Source organism: Pristis pectinata, chromosome 31, assembly GCF_009764475.1.
Source record: "Pristis pectinata isolate sPriPec2 chromosome 31, sPriPec2.1.pri, whole genome shotgun sequence".
NCBI classification, from domain to species: domain Eukaryota; kingdom Metazoa; phylum Chordata; class Chondrichthyes; order Rhinopristiformes; family Pristidae; genus Pristis; species Pristis pectinata.
In genome coordinates this window covers 6,869,804-6,888,395 of record NC_067435.1, presented here as the reverse complement: position 1 = coordinate 6,888,395, position 18,592 = coordinate 6,869,804, and the positions used below count along the sequence as shown (strand labels likewise).

The 18,592-nt window shown below is 40.8% G+C and overlaps 1 non-coding gene across 1 annotated transcript; it reads right to left on the bottom strand.

The window, feature by feature from the left end:
- Positions 1–1,905: 1,905 nt before the first annotated feature.
- trnar-ucu (transfer RNA arginine (anticodon UCU)) lies at positions 1,906–1,990 on the bottom strand. The gene is given in 2 exon segments: positions 1,906–1,941; positions 1,954–1,990. It is a non-coding gene; the product is annotated as a tRNA-Arg (tRNA).
- Between the last annotated feature and the right edge of the window lie 16,602 nt (positions 1,991–18,592).

The following is an 18,592-nucleotide window of genomic DNA, read 5'->3' as shown; positions in this document are numbered from 1 at the left end:
CAAACTAGAGAAAAGTTGCGGATAAGCATGTTTTGTAGTGGAAGGCAGGAGGGAGGAAAGAACAAAAGTTGGTGAGGGGTGGAAGATAGGAGAGCTCAAATGATGGTGCAGGGCAAAAAGAGTAGTAGAACATAAAACATAGAACAGTACAGCATAGGAACAGTCCCTTCAGCCCACAATGTTGTGCTGAACAAATTACATGAGTAATAAAATGGCCAACTAAACTAATCCCTTCTGCCTACACAATGTCCATATCCTACCATTTCCCTCACATTCATGTGCCTATCTAAGAGGTTCTTGAACGCCCCTATCGTATTTGCTTCCACCACCACCCCAGGGACTGCATTTCAGGCACCCACCACTCTCTGTGTAAAAAAACTTGCCCGCACATCTCCTTTGAACTTACTCCCTATCACCTTAAATGCATGCCCTCTGGTATTAGACATTTCAACCCCTGGGAAAAGATACTGGCTGTCTACTCTATCTATGCCTCCATGTATCAATGGAACTAAAACAAGAAAGGTCTGGAGCAGATGTGAATGGGAAAAGCAAATTCATTGTCGAAAATATCGAGTCTGGAAGTGTATTCAAAGAGTGAGATCCTTTTCCACAAGCTTACAACGTGTTTTCGTCGAACCGTTCAGGAGATCAAGGATGGAGAAGTCAGAGTGGGAGTGAGATGGAGAATTAAGGGGATGACTGACTGAAAGTTCAAGGTCCCACTTCTAAACTCAGCATAAGGTGATATTCAGAGTGGTTACCTAATCTTTGTTTCTTCTCCCAGGGTAGAGGAGCAACAATCATGAAACTGATGGTCGTAGGAACTCAGTGGTTCTAAGGGCCTGTTTCTGTGCTGTAAGATTTATCTTCCAAGTAGACAGATTACACTACCTTCTTGAGTTCAACAATGTCAGATAACAATTCTCCTGTTCCTGTTCACTCCTCCTCCAGATCGTCTTTTTGTTTAATTACTCCTCTCTTTTGTCTTGTGTCATCGCCTCTTTTGCTCTTTTCACCCCTGCCTTCCTCTGCATCTTAAAAATTATTTAATCAACTTTGATCTCATTGTGACGAAGATTCATTGAGGTGAAACATTACTTTTGTTTCCCTGTCTCCAGGCTGACATCAGGTTTTGGTGAGTATTGCCAGCTCAATTCTGCCTTCATATGCCTGAGCTTTCCACAGGCAGCAGCTATTTTATCACCAGATTTAGAAAAATAAAAACAGTGTATATTTTGAAAAAAAACACATTTAAAACTTACTTTTTGAAAAATGGACCTTAACTTGACACTGATTTTCTGCATCAATGCCAAATGGCATTAAAATGTTCAAATTTTTAATATATAAGTTATATTATTCAACCCTCATTTTTGGGAGATTTATAAAGGAACACAGTCAGAGATGGGGAAAAAAAACCCGGAGAAAAAAATAAATTTATATTTTAAAAGGTATTATTTATCACCTGTTTCACATCCCCTTCCCAGTGGTGCTGCCACGTTCTAGTACTATTCTACCTCTTTCGATTATATTCCATTACTGTCACTTTAGCATTTCTTTCTGCACGACTTCAGATTGCACTACAATCTTTGCACCATGCTGCTGCTTTTGCGCAGGTCGCTGTATTTATTGTTGTATTTATCATTACCGTGTACACTATTTACTCTGAGCTTCAGACGAACAAGGAATTTCATTGCACCCTGGTGTATATGACAATAAAAACTAATCTAATCTATCTAATAAATATAATTCAATAAAAAAAATTTGCTTTTCCTTTTTTTAATCAAAGCAGGCTATAAAATACGTTTTTTTAAAAATATTCCTGTAAAATTAAATGACTATTTTGAATGTTTATACATTTTTAAAATTATTAATGCTTTGCATAGTCAGGGGGATGCAAAAAGAATTCGACTCCGCCGGGACTCGAACCCGGAACCTTTGAATCACTTCAACCGCTAGAAGTCCAATGCGCTATCCATTGCGCCACGGAGCCACCTGTTGGATCCAGGCTGGAAATAGACTATTCATTCTCACATCAGACCAGTATAACAATTAGCTTTCACTACCTTTCGTTTGCCATCACCTTGCTGGGCCGACAGCTTGCCGCTTCGACCCCCCGGAGGCTCCGATTTGTACCTCCGCGTCCACTTCGCCGATCAGGCAACGTGTAGTTAGTTTTTGTTTTGTGTGGGTGCGTGAAGCTTGGCGAGTGATGGAACCGCCGCCCATACTGGCTGCTGCCGCTAGGAGCTGCCCGGGTCCCGCTTCGTCGAGAGGGGTGGGGGGGGGGGGGGGGTCGTCCGCGAGCCGTTGCCACTGGCAACGCGTCTGCTGGGGCCAACGGCCGCGGCCGTTCGAATGGAGGCGCGTGCGGCGACCGTTATATTCAAAATGGCGGCCGCAATGGCTCGCCCTGCAAGGTGAGCCCCGAGTGAGTTAAAACATTCACATGACCGCAGCATATCGAAAATACTGTTCATTTCCTTTGAAAACCCAGAGTTATGATGATAAGCATTGTTATGCAAGGTTGTTATTTCGGGAGTGAGCCTTCCGGAACATGTCTTCCGGAATGGGAAACTATTATTACGTTATTTCATATAATCTAAAGGAATAGGGTTTTAAAGAGGCTGCGTTCATGTTCCACGCTACCATTATGTACAAGCCTGTGGACCAACTGCTGGGGAATCAGATTAATACAAGATGTTAAGTTTTAGCAAGTGTAGAGACGATGGGCCAAATGGCCTCCTTCCATGTTGCACATGTCTCTGATTCCAAAGAATTAAATTGTGCAAGTTTTTTTCTCTCCAAGTGGTTTTTGTGTTGGAATGCATTGGCTGTACATATCTGACAATGCAGTTATATGAGGGATTATTACATTACCAATGGTAGCACGCATGTCTGAGTCAGAATGATGAGGGTCCAGTTCCCACTCTTCACTCTCAGTGCACAAGGTAACAAGGACGTCCTTTATTGTCAGAGGTGTTATAACACCATGGAAGTGGCCCTTTCAGCCCACCTTGTCATGCCAGCCATGAAGCTTATCTATGCTAATCCTATTTGCCTGCATCAGACCCAAATCCCTCCATGCATACCTATCTAAGTACTTGTCCAAATGCCTTTTAAATGTTGTAATTGTATCTGCTTCTGGCAGCTTGTCCCAGATATTCATCACCCCTCAAATCTGCTTAAAATTTCTCCCCTCTCACCTTAAACCTGTGCCCTTCAGTTCTAGACTCCCCTGCCCTGGGAAAAAGTTTCTATGACTAAAAGTTTCTAGTACCTGGTACTAGGCAATGAAACTGATCAGGTTTCAGATCTCTCGGTGGGAGAGCATTTTGGAGACAGTGACCATAACTCCTTGATCTTTACCATAGCCTTGGAGAGGGATAGGAGCAGACGATATGGGAAATTATTTAACTGGGGGAGGGGGCATCATGCAATTGGGCAGGAACTTGGGAGTGTAAATTGGGAACAGATGTTCTTGGGGAAGTGCACAACGGAAATGTGGAGGTTGTTCAGTGTGTAACTTGTGTGGTGTTCTGGATAGGTTTATCCCATTGAGGCAGGGTAAGGATGGTAGAGTGAAGGAACCATGGCTGACAAGAGATGTAGAATAACTTGTCAAGAGGAAGAAAGAAGCTTGCCTAAAGTTCAGAAAGCATGGATCGGACAGGGCTCTTGAGAGTTACAAGGTAGCCGGGAGGAAGCTTAAGAATGGACTTAGGAGAGCTAGAAGTGGGCATGAGAAGGCCTTGGCGAGTAGGATTAAGGAAAACCCCAAGGCGTTCTACATGTATGTGAAGAATAGGAGGATGACTAGAGTGAGGGTAGGACCGATCAGGGATAAAAGAGGAAACGTGCCTAGAGTCAGAAGAAGTAGGGGAAGACCTTAATATATACTTTGCTTCAGTATTCACAAGTGAGAGAGATGACGTTTGTGAGGATGGCGTACAACAGGCTGATACACTACAGCATGTCGACATGAGGAAAGGGGATGTGCTGGAACTTCTGAAAAACATTAGGATAGATAAGTCACCGGGGCTGGATGGGATATATCCAAGGTATTAAGGGAAGCGTGGGAAGAGATTGCTGTGCCTTTGGCTATGATCTTTGTGTCCTCACTGGCCACAGGAGTAGTACCTGATGATGGGAGGGTGGCAAGTGTTGTTCCTTTGTTCATAAAAGGAAATAGGGATAACCCTGGGAATTACAGACCAGTGAGTCTTACTTCAGTGTACATGGATTTTAGTAAGGTGTTTGATAAGGTTCCTTATGGAAGCCTCATTCAGAAAGTCAGGAGGCATGGGATCCAGGGAAACCTGGCTGTGTGGATTCAGAATTGGCTCGCCCATAGACAGAGCGTGGTTGCAGATGGAGCATATTCTGCCTGGAGGTCAGTGACCAGTGGTGTTCCACAGGGATCTGTTCTGGGACCCTTGCTCTTTGTGATTTTTATAAATGACTTGGATGAGGATGTGGAAGGGTGGGTTAGTAAGTCTGTAGATGACATGAAGGTTGGTGGCATTGTGGATAGTGTAGAAGGTTGCTGTAGGTTACAACAGGACATTGATTAGATGCAGAGCTGGGCTGAGAAGTGGCAGATGGAGTTCAACCCAGAAAAGTGTGAAGTGATACACTTTGGAAGATCAAATTTGAAGCCAGAATACAAGATTAATGGCAGGACTCTTAGCTGTGTGGAGGAACAGAGGGATCTTGGGATCCACATCCATAGATCCCTCAAGGTTGCCACGCAGTTTGATAGGGTTTTTAAGAAGGCATATGGCGTATTGGCTTTCATTATTCGGGGTATTGAGTTCAAGAGCCACAAGGTAATGTTGCAGCTCTATAGAACTCTGATTAGACCACATTTGGAGTATTGTGTTCATTTCTGGTCACCTCATTATAGGAAGGATGTGGAAGCTTTAGAGAGGGTGCAGAGGAGATTTATCAGGATGCTGCCTGGATTGGAGAGCATGTCTTATGAGGAAAGGTTGAGCGAGCTAGGGCTTTTCTCTTTGGGGCAAAGGAGGATGAGAGGTGACTTGATAGAGGTGTACAGGATGATAAGAGGCATAGATCGAGTGGACAGTCAGAGACTTTTTCCCAGGGAGGAAATGGCTAACACGAGGGGGCATAATTTTGTGACTGGAGGAAGGTACAAGGGGGATGTCAGAGGTAAGTTTTTTTTACACAGAGGGTGGTGGGTGAGTGGAATGCACTGCCAGCAGAGGTGGTGGAGGCAGATATGTTAAAGACATTTAAGAGACTCTTAGATAGCCACATGAATGATAGAAAAATAGAGGGCTATGTGGGAGGGAAGGGTGAGATAGATCTTAGAGCAGGATAAAATGTCAGCACAACATCGTGGGCCGAAGGGCCTGTACTGTGCTGTAGTGTTCTATGTTCTATCTCTCCTATCTATGCCCCTCATAATTTTATAAACCTCTATAAGGGCACCTCCTGGCCTCTTACGTTCCAGTGAGAATGAACCCAGCCTATCCAATTTCTCCTTATAACCACAGCCTTCTATTCCAGGCAACATCCTGCTGGATCTCTTCTTCACTCCCTCTATTGCTACCACATTCAATATCTTATTTATAAAATTACAAGCACAAACAAGTCCTCTCTCAGTTGGATGAAGCAAGGGAGTTATTCCTGGTGTCCTGCTCAATACTTATTCCTCAATCAATATCACTGTAACTGATTGTCTGGTCATGATCTTATTGCTGCTTGTGGAAGCTTGCTATATGTAAATTGACCTGTTTCTTTCATTATAATAATGCCTTCAGTTCAAAAGTATCTTTGTTGGTTTGCAATACTTTGCATTATCCTGGAGTCATGAAGGAAAGACTACAAATTCAAATCTTTCTTGCTTCAGCTAACACATGGTGTAGTGCCAAGGGCTGTGAACAGACACGAAGGAAGAACATAACAATAATAAAAACAAAATCATATGGCATACAGATAAATTGGGGAGGGAGTGTTCATGCTTGACAAAAGCCTACGAGGCTGTGAAGTCTTCTGGAGTCATCGCCCAATTCACGTAAGAATGCAGTCTCAACCTTTGTCTAAGGATGTCAATCTGATTTCCTGGTGGACTTTTTTTTAAATATAGTCCCACTACACTAAACATGCTACGTGCTCCACACTGTGGTGAAGCATAGATTTCAGAATGCAGGTGAAATGCTTCCAGCAGAGGGTGCACGTAACCAAAAGAACTTTCCAGAAGCTTCAGCATTGCAGTCACTCATTGGAAGCCAATGCTTAGAACAAAATCCCATTGCAAGGGGGCAGAGTTCCCAGGGAGGAAGGAAATGGATTTCAGTTGGCATAGTAACAATCACATTACCTGATTAATCTTGCCAGGAAAGCAGGTATAGACCTACATGATTTATGACTGGTGATCAAACTCCAGTTGTTAGTTGAAAGAGCTTAAACCTTTGCGAGTCATAAGCCATAGAATAGTTAACATGCGTAGGCCGTTTGGCCCATTGTACTTTCTTATATCCATATGCCACTTCTTAGAAAGGACTATCTAATGAACCCCACTGTCCCTAATCCTTCCCACAACCCTGCAAATTGTCCTTCTTCATGTATGCAAAAAATGGATCAAACTGAAGAAATTAGCACGATGGCCTAAGTCAAAGAGGCCCTGGAAGGGAGAAGCTAGTCTGCACTAACCATAGATCCCCCTCTTCCTTCCAGTTGCCCATGGGGAAATGAGTAAGTGTTAGCAGTGACCTGATTAATGCAAACAGGAACTGCAGCCTGACTGGTTATACCTCTTTGCAGTTTGGAATTTGCTAGAGGCAATGAAGTACATGGCTACTGACTATTTGAGGGTAGGAGGAAAGAGCAATATGGAAGGACTAATTGAATAGCTCTGTTAAAGAGCTGGCACAGGCACAACGGATCAGATGGATTCCTTCTCCACTGTTTCATTTTTATGATTCACTATATGCCCCTTACATTCAATTAATTTGCTAATATAAACTGCTCATAAAATGTCTCTCAAACCATTACAGTATTTTAAACTGTACGTGAGGATTCATTTAACTGATGTTGTAAATGGCCAATTGCCAACCTGTACCTCACCACTGTTTGTGGATGTATTGAGGAAGTGGTATATTGAAGTGAAAATCATACTTGGGACTTAACTTGCATCATCTGACACTCGATTTCAGTATTCTAATGGACACACTATTTCTAGCAGGAGTCGTGGTTGTTTTAAAACATACAATTGCCTCAGGTCAATAGATGATACCTCCAGAAAGGGATCAATTGTTGTGTGGAGTATCTTCATCTTAGGCAGTCTTTCAGGGTCAAGGATGATTTGCTTCTGCTCTAGTTTTGGATATTTTGAAGAGGCTAAGGTTTCTATGCAGGATCTGCAGATTCTACCACAAGTGGAGCAGAAGATGAGTGGGTAGTTTGGGATGTTGTTCGCTTCTGCTGTTTGCACACAGCTTCTGTGACCTCCCATCATTCAAACTGAGAGTTCTCAGTGCCATCCCAAATGTTCCTCCATTTTGAGCAAGGATTCCTGTTAGTCAGAGAGAAGATTACATTTTTTCAAGTGAATTTGAGAACACATTTGAGGCACTTTCTCTGCCTTCCTGGAAATGTCTGCCTGTGACATGGAGCTCCATGTAGAATAATTATGTTGGGATCTGGTGCCAGGCATACCAACAATCCACCTCATCCAATGGAGGTGGCTGCAAGTGACCAGAGCCTTGCTGCTGAGGGTATTGGCCTGGGAAAGTTCATCAACATTGCTTCACCTCTCCTGCCAAATGTTTTGTAGGATTTTGTGGACATAATATTGGCAGTAATTCTCCAAAACTTGAGGTGTCTACTGTAGGTTGTGATTGACTCCAAAGCAACAATGATCACTATGGATCCATAGACTAGGTGCTTCAGGTTTTGACTTTTGTTCATCCTTAGCCAAAGGCAGGCTGCCGCAATGGAGGAGGTAAATTTCGTTGTCAATATCTGCCTTCATTCAAAGATGTTTTCAAGTTGCCTTGAAAAAATGCAGGGGCATTTGGGATGACAATGAGAACCTTGAGCTTCGATGATGGTCCTGAGATAAGAAAAATAATTGATGGTTTCAAGTTCTGGAGAATTACTGCCAATATTATGTCCACATGATCCTTAAAAACATTTGGCAGGAGAGGTGAAACAATGTTGATGAACTTTTCCAGGCCAATACCCTCAGCAGCAAGGCTCTGGTCACTTGTGGTTATTGATTATCATAGGGAGCAGTGCTCTGTAGCAAAAGAAGGTTGATAGAGGACCTTTGTCTTCTGGATGTTTTATGTGAAGACCATTCTTTCATATACTTTAGTGAAGAAATCAATAACGTGGAGCTTGTTTTCTAAGGTTGGGGTTATATTGATTCTGAAGTAGAGGCAATAAAAATTGAAGAGTTTCCCAGTCCAACTTTAGACCAACTCCACTCCAGTTGGAAGCTTGTTGGAGGTGAGGTGCAGCATTTCAGACAGGAAGTTAATGTGTTGATGTGATGATCCAGGTTTGCTTGATCCTTGTCTACACTAGTATTGAGTATGTGATGGACCGGTTTGTTAGGATCACAGCTTGATTGTGTAGCAGATGTAGAATGGTAATGAATTTTAGGACGATTCTCCATCATCCATCTTTGGGACAGTGTCAGTTGCTTATATGATAAAGATAATGTACTATGTATTTTTGGAGCTGCCCTATGCATTTTTCATTGATCTTTCACATGCAGCAACATGTTCATAGTATCTCTTGATGGAAATCGCATTATGACTCTAGGAGGAACTTTTCAGCCACTGAGAGAAGGCAGTTGAGGATGATCCTTGTGAGGACTTTCACACGGCAGATACCGGGAGACCCCACTAAAATGACCATAATCAGACATTTAATTTCCTGAAGATGGTTATAATTATGACATCTCTAAGGTTCTCTTGCATGCTCTAGTATTCTCATATGAGGGAAATGAGATCATGAATTGGTGCCAGAAATACTTTTCCGTCATGTTTTAATATCTTGGATGGAATTTCTTCTGCTCCTGGGGCTTTGTACAGAACAAAGGTTCCCACATTTGGCATTCAGGGGTAAGGAATGACTTCCCCAGACTGCATTGTTTGCTTGGGAAAGGCAAAGGCAAAGTGAATTGAAAGTATCTAAAGTAATCAGTGAATTTGTAACACTTTAAATGACCGATAAAGTAACTGACAGAGGTATTTCATTCATTGCCCTTCATTCTGCTACTAGTATCAACTACAGATGATGCAAGATCAAGTACTTTTGGACTCAAGATTAAGTACCTCATCCTGGATTTGATAATATTCTTGGTTAATGAGCCTACAATCAAACCAAAATAGTGCCCTGGGTTACCCATTCAAGTTCCACTCTGTACTTTGAAGTTACATCTCTGTGGCTTACAGGAATTGCTCTAAAGATATTCTTAGTTCTATTTATTATAGCTATACCACCAATTGTAATTTTCTCAGAATCAATCAGGAAACAATGCTAATGTTCATTAATGTTAAATAAAGCATCTTATAATTCATATAATAGGCATGCATGGCTCTGTTAAGCCAAATGATGTTTTTGTATTGCTGAGACTTTGCAATAATGTGAAAATTAGGCCTCAGGCTTGGGAAACCATCCTCTAATTCAAGAAGCACTCATGCCAGATAGAGCTCCCCGTGTGCTGCTAACTTCAGTCAAATCAGAGATTGAACCTTCTATTTCTGTTCATTTGTTATAGTTCTGTTATTTTCTGTTTCTTGAGCCATTGTCTAGTGAAGTAAAGAGATTTGAAAAGGCTTTAATTGCCTGTTGACATTTTGTTTGAAACAACCAAGTACAAATGCAAGTTGTTACACCAAATGAAACAGTGAAATCTTTTTTCCTTTCTATTTTCAGTACCTCAACTTCCTTGATGATTCAATGCATTAGAGTGAAATATTGATAATACTTACTTTATGACTTTCTTATTTTGTACTCACATTTACTGGCCTCTGGCGTTCAATCTTGTTCAAATAACTTTTCATGGTCCAGGCTGCCACCTTTCCCTTAGTAATTAGTGAAGAAGTGAAAAAGTTAAACAATCCCTAATAAAGGCTTAATGTCCGGAATACAGTACATCCAGGAAGTCTTGCCAGCTACAATCAGACCCTTTAACTATATTAAGGCACATTTTAACCATGTCTGGTTTATTCTTACCTAGTTTAGACTTGCCTGTTTGATCATTTGGCTGTTTTCATGGAATTCCTTTGAGCCAGCTATGAATGGTATGTGGGGTAATGTATTGACACGTCTACTCTGAACAGATGCTAAAACCTAACTCAGTTATGTTGTTGGACAGCAAAGCAACTGATTTCAGCCCCAAACTATCATGAAAGTAACTCACTGAGAAATAGTATGTTTGCTAAAGCATGGTGCAGTCATCAGTATTGCTGCTTACAACAAAATAAAAATGAAATGAGAGTTATTTTACTAGATGGGAAAGTGCCTGCATATCCTCTCTATGATATTTAAAACCTTGGTGCCATCTTTCAGGGGATATGATAGTATCATAGTTAAGGTTCTAGGCTAGCATCCAGCAACAGAAGGTCTAGACATAAAAGTTCAAACCTCACCATTGAAGGTGGTGTATTTAAATTCAGTTAACTAAATTTGGAATTGCAAACATAGAATTACCAGATTATCATTAAAGCCCACTTGACTTACAAATGTTCTAGTGAAGAAGTATGTTGTTCTTACTTTGTTTGGCCTGTATTTGATCCACATCAATGTGGTTAACTATAAACTGTCCTCTAAAATGGGCTAGTAAAGCATTTGACTGAGGCGTAATTATAGTTGACGCAATAATTCTTAAAAATGAGATGTCATTTCAATGCCCATCTGAGGCATCAGTTGGTGAAAAAAATCCTATGGAATTAATTTTTCTTTGTTTTCCAAACCTGTATTTCCCCCTCAATCAATATAGAATATCTTAAAAAAACCATATGTATCATATTGCTGTCTGTGGGAGCTTGCTGTGCACAAATTGGCTATACCAAGTTTCCCTAATTACTTAATTGACTATTTTTCAAAAATACTTTGTTACCTATTACATTTTTTGGGGTGATATGACAGGTGCTGTATAAATGCAGATTGTTCTCTTTTTTGCAATTCCTTAAGACGTTGATAAGCTTTCCTCAAATAGTTTCTTTTATGTTACTAGATTGTTTTGAAAACCTAAGGTTATAAATTCAATGCTGATTTTTCAAAATACATTATTGCGTAACTGTTGCCTTTCCAAAGCCAAAACCCAGTTGTTCAGGCATCCATGATAGCATCACTGTTTCAACAGTAGAGATGGGGGGGGGGGGGGGGGGGGGGGGGGGGGGGCGTTAGGACTACATTGACACATACTCCACAGAGACATCTCTGGTGTACACTTTCCCACACTCCTGCCTAACTGGGAGATGTATGCTTGGCTTTGCTTCAAACACATTAACAGCAGAATGGAAATAAAATCGGTAACAAACAAAATCCTGCTATATTCTATTAATTACGTGGTGGATCACAACAATATTGATTATAGTAAGTTGAAGGAAGACTTGTATTACAGGGACAGGAGCATTATACCATCCAATGTACCCTTAATCTTCAAAGGAATGCAAGCACAGATTCCATAATTTCTCCTTAGCACTTAACCCTTGCAGCCCTGATAATATTCTGGGTTGCACTCTGTCCAAGGTTAACATATCCTTCATTTGGTTGGAAACTCAGCACAGTATACAGTATTCCAGTAAAGGCTAGATCTGTGCCAGCTCACTGGGGCACAATAAGCAGTCACATGTTGGGCAGGTGGAAAATATTGAAAAAAAAACTGCTTATGGGAGGGGAGGTTTTAGCAGTGTGGACTTCTGTGAATATTTCATCGGCTTCACTGGAGTCAGTTGTTTCCAATAAGCAGCTTGAGCTATCAATATATAAAACTCAAAAAACTGCAGATGCACGACATCTGAAATTAAAAAATTAGAAAATATTGGAAATACTCAGCAGGTCAGATGGGCATCTGTGGAAAGAGAAACAAAGTTAATGTTTCAGGTCAAAGACCTTTTGTGAGAACGAAGAGAGAGAGAATACAAGTTAACTTTAATTTGCAGAGAGGGTAAGGGAGGGATGGATAGGACAAAGGGATTATCTCTGATATGGTGAGGCCTGGGTATAAACTGTAGATGAAGTCATCTGGTTGATACCTAATGTGGGAAGTTAATGAGTGAGGACATGAAGAAAGAGACAAAAAAAATCTATGAAATGAAGGTTGTTAGAGAGAGAGAGAGAGAGAACAAAGGAAAGTAAAAGCTGTGAAAAGCAGAGATGTAGGAAATGCTCAGCAGGTCAGGCAGCACTAGTGAAGAGAGAAAAACTAAGCTAATGTTACAGATAGATGACCTACAGCAGAACTGGCCAATTCTGATACAGAGAAAGTGAGAAAATAAATTGTAGGATTTGATAATGAATCCAGAAGGCTGCAATGTACTCACACAGAAGATGAGGTATTGTTCCTCAAGTTTACATTGGGTCTTTACAACAGTGCAGGAGGCCACAGATAGATCAGAGTGGGAGTGGGGTAGAGAACAGAAGTGGCAGGGAACAGGAAGCTCAGAGTCACCCCTGTGAAATGAATGCAGGTGCTCTGCAAAGCAATCACCAAATCTGTTTTTGGTATAGAAGAAACCACATTGTGAGCACTGAATGCAGTACATTAAGCTTGGAAGAAGTTCAATTAGATCACTGCTTCATCTGGAAGGAATGTTTGAATGGTGGGAAGGAAAGAAATAAAAGAACAGATGTTGCACCTGCTGCAGTTGCATGGGAAAGTGCCATGAGAAGGGAAGTGGTTAGTGGTGACAGGGCAGCAAACCAGGGAGTTGCAAAGGGAACGGCCCCTTTGAAATGCTGAGAGTGGAGGGGGATTTGTCTCATAGTGGAAATGCATTGAAGGTGGAGGAAATTGCAATGGATGATCTGTTGAATGTAGCGACTGGTGGGATAGAAAGTGAAGACCATGGGAACTCTGTCCTTGCTCTGTTGAGAAGAGAGAGAGGCTGAGAGCAGAGGTGCAGGAAATAGATGAGATGTGGCCAAGGCCTATTTCAACTCTGGTTGAGGGGAAACCACACAATAAGATGAAGAAAGGTGTCTCAGAGATAACTGTGTGGAAATTCTCATTGTTGGAGTAGAAACAATAGAGATGGAGGAACTGGGAGAATGGATTGGAGACCTTACAGAAGGCAAGGCAGGAGGAAATATAGTCGAGATAAGTGTGAGAGTTAGTACATTTGTAATTGATGTTTGTCTCTAACCTATCCCTTGAGATGGAGATGGGGATTCAGAAAGGGGAGGGAAGATTCAGTGATGGTCTATGTTAAAATGAAAGCAGAGTGGAAACTTGCAGCAAAAGTCATTACATTTTTGACTTCTGTATGAATGCCCAGACAGTGCCAATGCAGTTGTTAATGCACCAGATAAACAGGTGAGAGAGGGATTATAAGTAGGATTGAAATTATGATGCATTGAAAGAAAGGCAATAGCTTGGACCCATGTGAGTTCCCATAGCTTTCATCTGGAAAAAGTGAGTGGAGTTGAAGGAGAAGTTGATCAATGTGAAGATGAGTTCAGCCAGGCAAATGAGTGTGTTGGTGGAGGGAAACTGGTTGGGTCTCTGTTTAAAGATGTAGAGGGCCCTCAGAATGCCCTGGTGTGCGTATGAAGTGTAGAGAGATTGCACATACATGGTAAAGATGAGCCGTTTGGGACCAGGGAAACTGTCGAAGTGTCAGAGGGCATCAGAGGTGTTGTGAATATAAGTGAGAAGGGACTGGACTATGGCCTAAAAGAAGAGTGGGTCAAGAACAGGCTCACAATCCTGGATGCAACCCTGGTTCCATAACCCTGTGCGGTCACCAAAATGTAGCAGCCAAGTACAAAAAATGATCAAACTGTTATGACCAGAAGACTAGAATATAAAGGGAAGGACATTTTCTGCCGCTGTACAGAGCCCTAGCTAGACTAGATCTGGATAATATGTACAATTTGCATGATTGAAACAATATATTGGTTTTAAAAGATGAATTCTCCATAATATTACCGGGTATCCAAAAGTTAGATTGTGGAGTACATAAACTGGACATATTTCCTGGAAGGTTAAGGTTTGATTTTTAAGATATTGAAGGAAATTGACAGAGAGAATATTTTCCATGGCTAAGACAAACTCAGAAAATTAATATGAAATGGTCCTTATCATAAAGTGGTAGAAGTATGGAAGTATTCCACTTAAAACAAAAGCTGACAATGCTAGCTCTATTAATTATTTTATCTGTGAGAATGATAGATTTCTGCTAGACAAGTATATAGAAGGATATGGAGTGAAGACAAGTCAGATACAAATTGGCTGTGATCTCATTGAATGATAAAACAGGTTTGAGAAACTAAATGGCCTTACCTTTTCCAATGTTGAAAATGATTAGATTGGTCACTTGGTTTTGACTGGAACATGGATGATAGATGGTGACATTTTGAACCTTAATGCAAACTCTCCACAGATTATAAACATCACTGCCTACCCATCAAGCTGTCCAGTACTGCTGCATGGTATGAGAGTCCAGTGGATGGAAACATGCACATACAATAGATCATCCTGTTAGCCTCATAGTCTTTTGACCATTGTATGGAAATTCTGAAATTCCTCAAATCTTTTAACACACATTAAGTAACCTTTGACTTTCGTAGTAGATTTCAAAATAATCTCTGTCATATGAAGACGTCTAGCACTTTAGAGAGTATCTGACACTCATCACATTGGCATCTTCTTGAGTTTATTCGAGAGTACTTCTATTGAAAAGGAAGTAAGAATGTGAGTACCTTTAAGGAGAGAGTTGACTAGAGCTGTCCCTATTTCTACTCTATTTTGGCACCTGTTCTTTCTGAACAGAAATTATTCAAATGAGGAGATGCTGGCACATTCAGATTTTATTAGTTATTCCTGATTGTCCTTGAGAGGATGGTGGTGAGATCCTCATCTTAAACATAGCAGTCCTTGTATTGTTGATATTCTCATGATGTTCTTTGACTTTGACCCAGTGAAAACGTGGTCTTTGTTATTGGAACAGGCTAGAATGGCAGAAGGGCTAAATTCTTAGTTATTATCCTATATGTTTATCCTATTTTTTTGTGAACCTGGACGGTGAATATTGTCTAGCTATTAAACCATTATGGGCTTCACCACAAATCCACTCTGCACTCATCTTGCAAGGTGACAGTCAGTTCCAGGAACACTCCTATTTTATTCCATTCCTATCCCAGGGACACTGGGTTGAGTTGAAAGCATATTCACCACTGCTACAAATTGCATCAGTTAAGCCAATCCAATGACATTTCTGGTTTATGTGAATTGGTATCACATCAGCATACTCAATAGGGAAGCATTGCTACGTTGTGCTTAAACCAGGATGAGCAGGTGCCAGGGTAAATTGAGGATGGCAGGAAAAGGTGACATTTGGATGACAACCATTTTTTTCTGCTTTCATCCAAGCTGCACAGCTCTTCCCTGTTGATGTTGATGGTATTAAAGGTTGCCTTCCCATAACTGCTGGATCTGCTGGATGTTAATTTGAGTGGTGTGGTGTGCTGGAGGACGAGTGATAATAAATCTTTGTCAACTGTATCAATATTATTAATCAACAGATGCTCTTACATCCTGACATGTTGCCAATAGTTTCTAAGAAAGAGTGAATAGACTCAGTGAATTGACATGACAACATTCTTCATCATGCCAAGAGTGGCAATAGCCCCTTATTAGGGTGCTGCATCTCAAAGGTATTTTTAAGGTCAATTTTAGAAAAAATATGGGTTGAGGACCTTAGCATCTCTTTGTATAACACATTACCAGTCTCTTGTTTTATTGAACAGTTATTGATATCCAACTTTGCCAGATCCTGGTGTTCAGTAAATCAAAGAGGGTCTAATCACAGCTGCTGAGACTTTCATGACATCAAAACAATCAATAATGGGGTACAAAAAGCAAACAAATAGAGATGCTGGAAATCTTAGCGAGAAAGTTAAAAGAGTAAAAGGGAGTGGTGAAAATACCTGGCAAGTCAGACAGCATCTGTAAAGAGAGAAAAGCTGAGTAAATGTTACAGATAGACAACCTTTTATCAGGACTACCCAGTCCTGATGCAAAGTGGAAATGGTGATTATCTGAAATTGTTGAATTCAGTGATGAACCCTGAGGGCTTTAATGTGCATGGTCAAAAGATCAGATATTGTTTTTCAAGCTTACATTTTATTGGAGGAGTGTATGAGGCCAAAGATAAAGCGATTAGTGGGGGAATGGGATGGAGAATTAAAGTGACAGAATTACCTTTGTGGATTAAACAAAGGTGTATTCCATAAAGTGGTCACCTAATCTGTGTTTGGGTTCTCCAGTGTAGAGGAGATCACACTGTGTGCACCAAATGCTGTACACTAAATTGGGAGTACAAGTGAGTCACCTGGAAGAATGTTTGGATCCCCAGATAGGAGAAGGGAAGAAATAAAAGGGCAGATTGCGAGGGAAAATGCCATGAGAAGAAAAGTGAGTCTTGGTATAGAGGGAAGAGTGAATTTGGAAGTTGCAAAATGGCCCCTTCATAATCCTGAAAGAGGAGGGAAGGGGAAGATGTGTCCAATGGTGGCGTTCAGTTGCATAAATGGTAGACAAGGTGCATTGAATGTGGAGGCTGGTGGGGTGGAAGGTGAGGGGGTGGGGGGTGGGGGGTGGAGAGCAGAATTGTGGGAAATGGAACAGACATGATTGAGAGCCCTGTCAATTATGAAGGGGAAGACACACTTAAGTAGAAAAGAAAACATTTTTATTTTTAATTGCTGTTTGGCTGTATAAGTAGAACTGTGTAATTCCTCAGTAATACTCTGGTGATGTGTGTTTAATACCTCTATGGCAACTTGGAAATAAAATAATGACCACACCTCTGTCAAATTATCGTATAAAACCCAAAATGGTTAATTGCAATGGAGACACAAGAGACTGCTGATGCTGGAATCTGGAACAACAAACAATCTTCTGGAGGAACTCGGGTTGAGCAGCATCTGTGGGAGGAAAAGAATTATTGATGTTTCAGGTCGAATTCCTGCATCAGGACTGGTGGAGGGCATGCAAGGTGTCCCCAGATGTAGGTGGGAAGGGACTGGATAAGGGGAGACAGGATAGAGTCGAGGAATGAGGAGATAAGTTCAGTGGAGCATTGCAGTTCTTTATGATGCAGCCTGCATCCTGTGATCTGGGCCAATAGATGACTCCAGTCTCACACCATTATGTAAGAATCATCTGGCGTGTCCCAACAAACCTCTCAGCTGTATCTAAGAGAAGAAGGCCCACTATTGTGAGTTCCTCCAACACAGAACTAAATACTTCAAGAAGGTGACTCACACTACCTACTCAAAGGTAAATAGGGATAGCCATTAAATGTTGGGTTTCTCAAGCAGAGTTCAGCCAGCCTTGTCAGCTATGACTATTACTGGGAATTAGAATTTAAAATGAATTCTAGCAATATAATCAACAGCTTGAAAGAAAGGCAGACCTTTGTTAAGATGATGTACTGGACAAGTGTAATAAAGCCTGTCATCTCTTTGTGAAGCAGGTAGTTCCAGCCTCAGTACATTGAACTCTGCATCATAATTACTTAATACCATCTAATACTTGCTTCAGAGATCATTAATTGAATAAAACCTTGCATTAGTGGGCTGAAGTAAACTGTAAAACTTTCATAGAATGAATGAGCCTTACAGCACATTCAGCTATGCATTAGTCCAACGCTTTTTGAAAAATGCTATTTAAATTGCTTCCAGCACTCTTTCAAACATTAAATAACCCTCATAAAAAAACATTATATAAAACAATTTCTCACACCCCATTTTTTGTTTGAGAATTGCCTTAAATCTGTGTTCTTTGATTAACAGCCCTTCTTACGATAGAAACAGCTTTTCTCTATCTATCAAACCCCTCAAATTTTGGATTATTCTATTAAATCTCCCCTTATTCTCCTCTTTGAGAACAATCCTGCTTCCCTAATCTCATCACTTTTTGTTCACAGATATCCTGAACTGGATGACTGCAGAGTGAGTTGCAGGAAGAAAATTCAAATCGGTTATCATCAGAAATTCTGCATTCCCTCTGCATGAGTAACATAGAATTACATTGATCATACATCAGAGAAACACTATTTAGTCAATATTCATGTATAGGCCCTTTATAAACCTTCTCCCACCCTTTTTTATCTCAACTTATCCCTCTATCCTTCCATCCTCACGTCTTTATCTAGATTCAAATGCATCGGTGGTATTTGCCTCAATTATTCTTCACAATAATTAGTTGCATATTCTCACCCTTCTCTCTGGCTGGAAGACTTTTTTTTTTGCTGCATTCTCTATTGCAAGTATTATTGATAATCTTAATCTTATGGCCCCTAGTTCTGCTCTTCCCCTTATGGAATTTTCTCTATTTCTGCCCTATCAAACCCTACCGTAATTGCTATCAAATCTTTAT